A 10,032-nucleotide genomic window follows, 5' to 3' on the forward strand; every position below is an offset into this window, starting at 1 on the left:
CGCCGCCTTTCCTTGTTGATCTTGTTTATCATATATTCCTGAGAAACATCGGCGATTTGGAAATTTTTAGGGGAAAAACAATGACCAACTTCAAGGGAGTAGTTTTATTGATAATGTAAAAACATTCCTATACTCTTATTGGTAATCAATTGAAAAATGTCATTGGCACAAATTTCACTTTCAACAAAAACTATGCAAGTATTTGCAAAAATAGGGATTTTAAAGCAGGCCACCGAGATTTCCTTTCCGAAATCAAGATAATACTTATCCGTAGCACATATGTACAATCTTTAATACGGTATTTTCAGTATGAATAAAAACTTTTTGCACTTGTTCATTATCCCTCATGTACAGACTCAATCAAACCAGAGTCTGCAATTCTTATGTAATTTTGTAGTGATTAATGCTTCCGAGGGATCATTTTGTTTCCAGATTTTTAATACTTCACAACAGCAGGTGCAAGTGCCGTGTGGCAGTTGTTAAATAGTTTGCCCCGTTACTTCACTTCAGTGTTTTTTCTGGTCATTCGGGGATCATTGATGCCAGCGCTATTAAGTGTTTAGAATTGAGTACCGTTCAACCAGTGCTAGGGGGCGTGTCACTTACGTGTCACATTGAAGGTTCCATGATAATCGTCACTTGTTCATTATCCCTCATGTGCAGGGGACTCAATCAAACCGAATCTGCAATTCTTATGTTATTTTCCGCCGCCTTTCCTTGATGATCTTGTTTATTTATCAAAATTGATCCAAGAAATAAAAAAGTAAGTAGGGGGCGCCATGTTTTTTTCTTACTGAAATGTTCAGAGTGTGTGTGTTTTTTTTTTACTTGGGGATCATATGCCGTTTTTTCATGGTATGGCACTTATAATACGTGTCACATTGAAGGTTCCATGAATAATCGCCATAATTAACACATCTGCGGATGTTTTTCAAAATTGTTACCAGTTTATGTTGAATTTTTTGCTTAAAGCCGGTGCTAGGGGGCGGTGGACGATTAACTTGCTCTTTCCAATTACCGTCCATGAGCAGGCTCGAAATCAAACCGGGCCTGCAACATTCTCAATTTTTGTCCGTTTTGAGCGTTCTTTAGGGATTCTTATTTTCTCTATTTTACAAAAAGTAACATGATAAAACTTTTAAAACGAAAGTTAATTCAGTTGATTTAATTCATTTTTATTTTTAGGGCATTATAATAATTATATATCATAAATCGTTTATGAAAGCACACTTTTATTTTCAATCCAAAAATTATCAAAAATATATTCGAACTTTAAAACAAAGGGCCAATGATGGCCCTGAGGTCGCTCACCTGTATATATAGGCCCCCCCCCCCCCCCCCAAACGTTGCAGGGCCAAAATTTAACCAAAGGGGCTTTTATTTGCAACAAACTGGTAGACACCCATAAGAATATGTTTCATGCTTAACATCTAAGCTCTAGCTCATTGGGCTATTTAAAAGAAGATTTTTTTAAGTTTTCACTATAACACATATAGTTAAAAACAATGACACCCCTGGGGCCGGGCCAGTTTATGACCCCAGGGTTTTTATTTGAACAAACTTTGTAGACACTTACTAGAATATGTCTCATGCTTAATATCTAAACTCTAGCTATTTGGGTTTTTTCAAAGAAGATTTAAAGTTTTTGCTATACACATATAAGGGAAAATCAATGACCCCGGGGCGGGGCCAATTTTGACCCCAGGTCTTTTATTTGAACAAACTTTGTAGACACTCACTAAAAGATGTTTTCATGCTTAATATCTTAACTCTAGCTATTTGGGTTTTTTCAAAAAAGATTTTTTAAGTTTTTGCTATAACACATATAAGGAAAATCAATGACCCCCCCGGGGCGGGGCCAATTTTGACCCCAGGGCTTTTATTTGAACAAACTTGGTAGACACCTATTAGAACATGTTTGATGCTAAATATCTTAACCATAAGCTCTTTGAGTTCTTTAAAAGAAGATTTTTTAAGTTTTTACTATATGCATATATAGGGAAATCAATGACCCCCGAGGCAGGGTCAATTTTGAACCCAAGGGCTTTTATTTGAAAACATACTTGGTAGACACTTATAAGAACATGTTTAATGCTAAATATCTTAGCTCTAACTCTTTTGGTTCTTTAAAGAAGATTTTTTAAGTTTTTTACTATATGCATATAGGGAAAATCATGACCCCCCTGGGGGCAGGGCCAATTTTGACCCAGGGCTTTTCTTTGAACAAACTTGGTAGACACCTATTAGAACATGTTTGATGCTCAATATCTTAGCCATAGCTCTTTGAGTTCTTTAAAAGAAGATTTTTTAAGTTTTTACTATATGCATATAGGGAAAATCAATGACCCCCCGGGGCGGGGCCAATTTGACCGCCCAGGTCTTTTATTTGAACAAACTTGGTAGACACTCACTAGAAGATGTTTCATGCCAAATATCTAAGCTCTAGCTCTTATGGTTTTTTTTAAAGAAGATATTTAAAGTTTTTTCTTTCGGTTGCCATGGCAACCAGTGTTCTGCATGGAATTAAATTCTTTGAACAATTTTTAAAGGTGACCACCAAAGGAACATTCCTGTGAAGTTTGGATGAAATTGGCCTTGTGGTTTATGAGGAGATGTCATTTAAAGTAAAAGTTTACGGACGACGGACGGACGTCGGACGACGGACGCCGGACGAAAAGCGATCACGAAAGCTCACCCTGTCACTTTGTGACAGGTGAGCTAAAAAAGTTTGGAGGGAACGCCGTGTTTTTCTTACCAATTCGAGAGTGTTATTTTCAGAGTAAAAAAAAACCTAAAAATTCCATACATCTTTTTAATTCATTTTTATTTCCGAGGCACTCATAGAAAGCTTATGGAGTAATCTTTCATTTGATACCAATAATATTAGACTTTTTATAGAAATAAAAAAGTTAGAATGGACGCCGTGTTTTCCTTCACTTTATTGAGAAATAGGAGTGAGGCGACGGGTATTATACCTGTCCGTACATTTCCGTGATAGAAGATCGCAAATACTCAGAGAAAGGCGGGGCGTCATGCATGACTTAAAATCGTCTAACTTTGTGAATCTACTTTTGTCATTTCAAACATGTAACTGCGTAAACGTACTGTTGTAGTTCTACGACTGGAACACGTTTTATTAAATTATATTTTCTGCATTCGAGTTTTACATTTCATTTGTGTTTTTCAGGTACATATATCTACAAGTGTGTGAACATGCTTATGTATTATATGCAATGGTAGATACGAACTTGTAAATGTGTTGTTGTTCTCCATGTTAGGTCAGTTGTTAAGATTTACATGTAAACGTGTTATTTAAAAGCGGGTGCCTTCAATTAAAAGATTGGATTAAGAGGCATATCATTTGCTGTGCACGAATGCAATAAAAAATGCTAGACATACATGTTCGCATTTTCAAAAGTAGTTTTCAAAAGGAACACATTACATGTCTGGAATTTTGGCAACGATCGCCCTCCATAGTTTTACAGTTTCTATAATAAAATCTGCTGACTTTTGTTGTTGTATATTATGTAGAGAAACACTTAACTTTTCAGGTACCAGTAAATGTGGCAGGAAGGTCCAGAGAGTAAGATTGAAGAGGCTTTCATGAGGAAATCATTGAAATATCATATAAATGGAAGTAAATCAAGTGTTCCTTAATAAACTTTGACATCATAACAGCACAAAACACCTGTAGTGAGTTAAGAACAAAAAATTTTCCTCAAATAAGATCTAAGTTAAAAAACATGAAATTAGGTAAATTTAAGTAACATTTTACCATTTCATCATAGACAAATTTATGGTGAACAAATATATTTACTGTTTGAAGATTTTACACATTCCTGTGGACATATGCTTGAAATGGCTGGGTGAATGAGGATCAAAATTGACCTCTTTTATAAATTTTTGTCGGCATTGAGTATGCATAATTTATTCAGCCTGAAATGTGTTTGACATTTGATAATGCAGCTGCATGAAATAAGTGCTAGAAAATTATATAATGAAGTCTGGAAGATTTCTAAAATAATACTTGTATTGTTTTCATCTATGTAAGTTAACGTAAAGCAAACAAATGTACCTCAAACAAAAAGAAACAGGGTAAACAACATTAATTTTCCTAATATGTACAAAGTAAAAACTTAAAAAAATCTTATTTTAAAAAAATCAAATAGCTAGACCCTTTTTTAGATATTAAGCATGAAACATCTTCTAGTGAGTGTCTACCAAGATTGATTTCTAAAAAAAAGCCCTCAAGTCAAAATTGGCCACGGCCCACAGGGTCATTGATTTTCCTTCTTTGTATGTAGTAAAAACGTAAAGAATCTTTTAAAACACTCATATGGCTAGAGCTTTTTTAGATGTTAAGCATGAAACATTTTCTAGTGAGTGTCTTCCAAGTTTATTCAAATAAAAGCCCTGTGGTCAAAATTGGCCCTGAACACTGGGGTCATTGATTTCCCTTATAATTTGTTTGGTTTTATTAACCTGTGAATTCTGTACTGATTATATGGTCAATATTCAGAATATATTAATATTCTATAAATGTTCGGTAAATTCTGTGAGATGTACTCAGTAAGATGATATTTAATTATGTCTCCCCCACCTCGGGGGGAGACATATTGTTTTTGCCCTGTCCGTCCGTCAGTCCGTCCGTCCGTCAGTCCGTCCGTCCATTCTTCGTTTCCGGACGATAACTAGAGTTCCTTTTGACCTACAGCTCTCAAACTTCATAGGATGAATGGTCTTATTGAGCAGATGATCCCTATTGTTTTTGGGGTCAGTAGTTCAAAGGTCAAGGTCACAGTGACCGTTGGTCAATTTCTCGTTTCCGGATGATAACTAGAGTTCCTTTTGACCTACAGCCCTCAAACTTCATAGGATGATTGGTCTTATAGAGCTGATGATCCCTATTGTTTTTGGGGTCAGTAGGTCAAAGGTCAAGGTCACACTGACCGTTGGTCAATTTCTCGTTTCCGGATGATAACTAGAGTTCCTTTAGACCTACAGACCTCAAACTTCATAGGATGATTGGTCTTATTGAGCAGATGATCCCTATTGTTTTTGGGGTCAGTAGTTCAAAGGTCAAGGTCACAGTGACCGTTGGTCAATTTCTCGTTTCCGGATGATAACTAGAGTTCCTTTTGACCTACAGCCCTCAAACTTCATAGGATGATTGGTCTGATAGAGCAGATGATCCCTATTGTTTTTGGGGTCAGTAGGTCAAAGGTCAAGGTCACAGTGACCGTTGGTCAATTTCTCCATTTCCATTCCTGTTTCCATTCACAGTTATTCTCAGCAGTGGGGGAGACATGCGCTTTTTTACAAAAGCATCCTCTAGTTCATCTTGTTTCTATGAATTAGTTAAACTGACCGTTATAGCCCAGTAGGGTAAAGTACAGGTTTATAATACATGTTGTAAGATCGAGACAGTGTATGCCTAGGTTTTTTTTATTCATAACTAATTTTAACGTTGTTGAACTTATGGTTGTTCTTTCTGTTTTTAACATGGTTTGCATTTTTTTGTAAATACTATACTTTTGTTACGTAAAAAACATAGTTTAAGAGTTAATATTTAAAATTCATTCAGATTAAAATCAATTAATGTCAGATCAGTGTCGTAGAATACAATACATAACGTGACAAGGCAGTGTTTCTTAGTTTTTCATATCCTTGTAGACAATTTTGATTTGATCATTGATTTTCCTTATATGCATATTGTAAAAAATAAAAATCTCCTTTTAAAAAACCCAACAAAACAAGTATTCTGACTCAGGTGAGCAATTTAGGGCAATCATGGCCCTCTTGTTGGTCTTCTTACTGTGTTTTTGTTGATTTTAATTTTATTACTGTATTGTTTTGCATCTATCTAACAGACTTGCTAGTATAATTGTATTATTGTGCTGACGTAATATGTTACCTTTTTCAAATGCCTTGCTGAACAGGACTGTTGCTGTGTAAAATGTTGTTTTTTTATTTGTATGAATTGCATAACATTTATGTTGTTTCATTTTCTTTTTGTGCCCCCACGTTAGTGGCGGGCATTTAGATTTACCCTTGTCCGTCCTTACGTCCGTCCGTCTGTCCGTTCATTATTGTGTCGCACGTAACTCAAAAAGTATTTGACCTAGAGTCATGAAACTTTACAGGAATGTTGATCAGCATGTGTAGTTGTGCACCTGGGTATTTTCGTCTGGATACTTTTAGTATTTTCAGAATTATTGCCCTTGACTTAGTAAAATTTTGCAATTTTCAACTTGTGTCACATATAACTCAAAAAGTATTTGACCTAGAGTCATGAAACTTTACAGGAATGTTGATCAGCATGTGTTGTTGTGCACCTGGGTATTTTCGTGTGGATACTTTTAGTATTTTCAGAGTTATTGCCCTTGACTTAGTAAAATTTTGCAATTTTCAACATGTGTCGCATGTAACTCAAAAAGTATTTGACTAGAGTCATGTAACTTTACAGGAATATTGATCAGAATGTGCAGTTGTGCACCAGGTATTTTCGTCTGGATTTATTTAGTATTTTTAGAGTTATTGCCCTTCACTTAGAAAATTTTTGCAATTTTCAACTTGTGTCTCAAGTTACTGAAAATGGATTTGACATAGTCATTAAACCTTATGGGCAGGTTGCTCAGCATATTTAGATTTGAACCAGGGGTTTCACTTGTGGATTTATCCAGTATTTGTAGAGTTATTTCCCTTGACTTAGTAAGAAGATTGACAGAACAGTATCGCGGTGGGGGCACCCGTGTCCTATGGACACATTTCTAGTTTACCATATATTGACTGTATAACATGATCATATGTTCATTTGCTGTGTACAAGTTTTTTAAGTTATGATCCCCTAATCCGCTTTGATCGGCATAATTATTGTCCACTCCAAAGAAACTGAGGGGCATAAGTTCAAACCCCAGAAGAGTCAACTATTTTTCTTTTTATATTTTTTCAGTATGTCTCAGATCCCTCGTGGAAAGTAAAAAAGTATTTAATTTTAATAATGGAATATGATAGGTATTTATTGACTAAAATGCCAAATTAAAGAACAAACATGCTAATCAAAACTACACGGTTAAAAGTATTTTATATTTGACCATATACTTCGTAAAAATTAAGACAATTAAAGCAAAGTTTGAAAACAGCCCCTGACTTTGGTAATTTTAAGGGATATTTTGAATAAGTAGGAAAAAGGTCAAACAAGTGATTAAAATGGGTTGGCTGGGGTAACAATTTTGTACATATTTCAAACATTTTGCACATAAACAATAATTTTGCTTGTGTGATTTGTTAGCTGAATGCTATTAGTTGTTTCTTAATAAAAAATAAATAAGGAAACATTTTTCATAATGTTGCTGTTAGAAATTATTAAGAGTTTCCTCATCCCTGAAAAAGAGTCTTTCTAATAGCTAATAGCTAATAAGAAAAATGTTCTTACTTGTATACCGTATATCAAATTTTGCATACATGTGTCCTTTAAAGCATATTTAAAATGACCTTTGTCAAAAAATTTACAGTTTTAAATAGTGCCCATTAGATGGGTCATACTTTAACAAATCAGATATGGACAAGGCATTTTTGTTTTGTAAATTAAGATAATTGCTTATTTGTTTGAAGAAAGCTCCTAACTTGGTTTTCTGTCCATTGTGTAACAGTTTTCTGTCTTTTTTCTGTCTTGCATTATGAAGCTGGTAAAATTATTGTCTTTTACAGCCCATATTTAGAGCTCTAATTTAAGTTCAAATGACTCTGCTCAAAATTAGTAGAAATTTTAACCTCTCTAGATTGTATTTTTAACTTTGAGGGATAATTATTGATGTTGTTTTGAACAAAAGTTGATTGTCTGTCTTGAAGGTAAAGCAGCTACAGATGTAACAGGTGCATTAGTAGATTCTCTGTCCCACTAACATTATGTTAAAGGCCCATTATGCCTCAGAAATGAGTATGTTTTCCTTCTCTAAGAAGGGCAAACATGAGTTCTATAACATTTAAAAAAACAGGTTTAAAGAATGTTAAATGTTTGTCACCTGAGTAAAGTAGTGCTGAAAGTGAAATTATTTGTCATAAAAGTAAAGAAAATGTAAACAAAGTTGTATTTTGACTTCCATACAAGATATGAAATAAATATAAATGTGCTCATTGCTTAAATGCAAAAAGAGTCGAAAGATGTCTCAGTTATATTGGCAATAAGTAACATTTTGGAAACTATACCAGGACACCAAAAATAAGAAACTTTTGAAAAATAAAAATATCATTTCTGAGTTTTAATAGGCCTTTACTTGTTACAATTTCTGAATAATCTTAAGTGTAAATATTTCTACACACTGAAAACTTTGAGAAATATTACACTGGACATTTAAGAAACTGGTTCTACATAATGTTATGTTTAGGGAACTTCTGTAAGGCTTCAGTGAATTTTCAAGTTTTGAAGTACATGCCAACATGCAAATACACATGGAATGTTGATTGAAAGAAGATGACTGCAAAATGTAGCGATAAACTTCCTGATATATGAACTTCATCTGGTCACAGGCATCAGTATATGTGATAAAGAAAGACTTGATGGGTATTCTTATGTGCAGACCCAATTAACTTTAGCAGCAATATATATAAGATTAAAACAGGCCCTGATTTTCGACTTGTTATATATTGCTTGCAAAATTATATTTTAATATGTTGGGTCAAATTGTGTCACAAACCCAAATTACTACTTTATATATAAATTTCAAAATTATGTATGCATATGTTGGGTCAGAATTTGTCACAGACCCAATATTTAACTTTCAAAAATAAATAAACATGCATATATATTGGATTTGATATGCTTTATGTACCCACTGTCAACTCTTGAGCTTCAAATATATATTCAATCTTTTTGTGTCACATACCAAATACTTTCTAATGTTGCCGTATATAACATTCATAGTTAAATATGCACATGGGTTTACTTTTGTCTTTCATCCTATAAAGGACTCAGGCCCAATTAGGGAATTTAGTGAATAACGTTCCATAGGTACGCTAGGTATAGGCCATAAGCTTTTGGATTACTCGGACTTAACCGCCCATTTCTCACTTGTTTTCATTCAGAAACGTGAAATAAATAAGGAGGTGCCTCGGGTTTGAAGGGGATTTCTAGAAATATAACAGGACCATTAATGAATGAAAGACTAATTCAAAGTGAACAATATATGATCCGCGTCACGACAAAACCAACATAGTGCGTTTGCGACCAGCATGGATCCAGACCAGCCTGCGCATCCGCGCAGTCTGATCAGGATACATGCAGTTCACTTTCAAACCCTATTACAAGTAGAGAAACTGATAGCGGATGCGCAGACTGGTCTGGATCCATGCTGGTCGCAAACCCATTATGTTGGTTTTGTCATGACGCGGCTCATATTTTATCGCACGCTGCTATTTTACGCCAGGCACGCGATTTTTATAAATAATTCACATCAAATATGACAACAACAAAATCCCTTGCTTAATTTTATTTAGTTCGTTTAATATACTCTATGAAAGTATGGAATAAGCAACCAATCTGAAATCTGTCAAGTATTTATGATATAATCCGTCAAGTATTTATGAAGTTTTGGACATTACTGTATAGCGAATGAAACAAATTCATAAAATGTCATTAACATCATGCGACCGTATAAAAGCATACATTTTGCTTGGAATCAATATACTGCCTGTCAACTGATTCCTTAATATTATTTTTTTCCTACATTTTGGAATGAAATCCTTTTTTTTCTAATTCCCTATATTTCCTATATATTCTTAAAGGGATATTCAGGCAAAATAATGAAAAAAAAAATATTAAAATGATCTTATACAACAACAGGTGTCAAGTGCTGTGTGGCAGCTGTAAAAAGTTGCCCCGTACTTCACTTCAGTGTTGTTATATTTTTCTGGTCCTTCGAGATCATTGATGCAAGCACTATTAAGTGTTGAGAATTGAGTACCTCTCAAGCAAGTGCTAGGGGGCGTGAGGGATGTTGCACATTTTCATTATCCCTCATGTACAGACTCAAT

At 34.5% G+C, this 10,032-nt stretch overlaps 1 long non-coding RNA gene across 1 annotated transcript in view; it reads left to right on the forward strand.

The window, feature by feature from the left end:
- The window catches only part of LOC132716485 (uncharacterized), a 28,801-nt gene extending 21,454 nt beyond the window's left edge, over window positions 1-7,347 (forward strand). The window contains exon 4 of the long non-coding RNA XR_009623811.1: window positions 3,552-7,347. This is a non-coding gene — a long non-coding RNA (uncharacterized LOC132716485). The remainder of the gene's footprint in view (window positions 1-3,551) is intronic.
- The last annotated feature ends 2,685 nt before the right edge of the window (window positions 7,348-10,032 follow it).

Source organism: Ruditapes philippinarum, unplaced genomic scaffold, assembly GCF_026571515.1.
Source record: "Ruditapes philippinarum isolate M1 unplaced genomic scaffold, ASM2657151v2 ctg10759_1_1_1_1, whole genome shotgun sequence".
NCBI lineage: Eukaryota > Metazoa > Mollusca > Bivalvia > Venerida > Veneridae > Ruditapes > Ruditapes philippinarum.